A 2,597-nucleotide genomic window follows, 5' to 3' on the forward strand; every position below is an offset into this window, starting at 1 on the left:
GACCATGTGATATTTCAGTTTTTCTTTTTTAATAAATCTGCAAAAATGTCAACGATTCTGTGTTTTTCTGTCAATATGGGGTGCTGTGTGTACATTAATGAGGAAAAAAATTAACTTAAATGAGTTTAGCAAATGGCTGCAATATAACAAAGAGTGAAAAATTTTCCGTACCCAACTTTCCGTACCCACTGTATTCAAAGGCATGAAACATTTATACAAGACGCAACTAAAGATTTTTCTTAATGCTCATTAATGCCTGGTTAAATGTTTATATTATTTATTTATTTTATATATTATTTATGTTATTTAAGTATTATCGAACTTTATTAGATAATATTACATAATTTTCTTAGAACAATTTGTCCTTAGAAGGGTTGTGGGTATTTATTTATTTATTTATTTATTTGTTTAGCTTATATGTTAATTTTGTCAAAATATTTTAATTATACTTTATATTAAACTATTAACATTGTTTATTTACTTATTTATTGTTAATTTACTGTATATCACAATGTTTTAATTATACTTATATTATTTATTCATTATAATTTAAGTTTATTAGTTTATATTACTTTTATATAAACATTTTAATTATTCTTTATATTAAATTATTAACATTGTTTATATCACAATATTTTCATTGTGTATATCACACTATTTTAATCATACTTATATACTGTATGTATTTATTTATTATAATTTAAGTATATTAGTTTATATTACTTTTATATAAATATTTTAATTATTTTTTCAAAATAATTTAAATAAAAATATTTTACGTATGTTTTATATTAAATACTTTATTAGCTTTATTAGCTTAATTAGTGTCACCTTATTTTATTTATTTTTGTTTTTGTCCCTGTTTGTGATTTTATTGTGTGTATTGATATTGATGTAAGCAAAAATAACTACAGTAAAAATAACTACAGTACTATGATGTTCAAAACTGTATTGTCTAGGTAGGCACCTCTCAGGGTTTGTACAGCTTGTGTGTGTGTGTGTGTGTGTGTGTGTGTACTTGTTTATGCCACATTGTGGGGACCAAATATCCCCACAAGGATAGTAAAACCTGAAATTTTTGACATTTTGGGCGGTCCCCACGAGGGAAAAATATTAAAAATAGTAAATGATGTTTATCTGAAAGTGAAACAATGCAAACAGGTTTTCTATGAGGGGTAGGGTTAGGGGATAGTAAATATCGTCTGGTCAGTGTAAAAGTAATAGAAGTCTATGGAAAGTCCCCACAATTCACAGAAACAAACGTGTGTGTGTTTGCGTGCGTGCGTGCGTGCGTGTGTGTGTTTGTGTGTGTGCGTGTGTATGTGTGTGATGGTGACTAGGAAAAAAATTAACTTAAATGAGTTTAGCAAATGGCTGCAATATAACAAAGAGTGAAAAATTTTCCGTACCCAACTTTCCGTACCCACTGTATTCAAAGGCATGAAACATTTATACAAGACGCAACTAAAGATTTTTCTTAATGCTCATTAATGCCTGGTTAAATGTTTATATTATTTATTTATTTTATGTATTATTTATGTTATTTAAGTATTATCGAACTTTATTAGATAATATTACATAATTTTCTTAGAACAATTTGTCCTTAGAAGGGTTGTGGGTATTTATTTATTTATTTATTTATTTGTTTAGCTTATATGTTAATTTTGTCAAAATATTTTAATTATACTTTATATTAAACTATTAACATTGTTTATTTACTTATTTATTGTTAATTTACTGTATATCACAATGTTTTAATTATACTTATATTATTTATTCATTATAATTTAAGTTTATTAGTTTATATTACTTTTATATAAACATTTTAATTATTCTTTATATTAAATTATTAACATTGTTTATATCACAATATTTTCATTGTGTATATCACACTATTTTAATCATACTTATATACTTTATGTATTTATTTATTATAATTTAAGTATATTAGTTTATATTACTTTTATATAAATATTTTAATTATTTTTTCAAAATAATTTAAATAAAAATATTTTACATATGTTTTATATTAAATACTTTATTAGCTTTATTAGCTTAATTAGTGTCACCTTATTTTATTTATTTTTGTTTTTGTCCCTGTTTGTGATTTTATTGTGTGTATTGATATTGATGTAAGCAAAAATAACTACAGTAAAAATAACTACAGTACTATGATGTTCAAAACTGTATTGTCTAGGTAGGCACCTCTCAGGGTTTGTACAGCTTGTGTGTGTGTGTGTGTGTGTGTGTGTGTACTTGTTTATGCCACATTGTGGGGACCAAATATCCCCACAAGGATAGTAAAACCTGAAATTTTTGACATTTTGGGCGGTCCCCACGAGGGAAAAATATTAAAAATAGTAAATGATGTTTATCTGAAAGTGAAACAATGCAAACAGGTTTTCTATGAGGGGTAGGGTTAGGGGATAGTAAATATCGTCTGGTCAGTGTAAAAGTAATAGAAGTCTATGGAAAGTCCCCACAATTCACAGAAACAAACGTGTGTGTGTTTGCGTGCGTGCGTGCGTGCGTGTGTGTGTTTGTGTGTGTGCGTGTGTATGTGTGTGTGTGTATGTGTGTGTGTGTGTGTGTGTGTG

This window comes from Sinocyclocheilus anshuiensis, unplaced genomic scaffold, assembly GCF_001515605.1.
Source record: "Sinocyclocheilus anshuiensis isolate Anshui unplaced genomic scaffold, SAMN03320099.WGS_v1.1 scaffold461, whole genome shotgun sequence".
NCBI lineage: Eukaryota > Metazoa > Chordata > Actinopteri > Cypriniformes > Cyprinidae > Sinocyclocheilus > Sinocyclocheilus anshuiensis.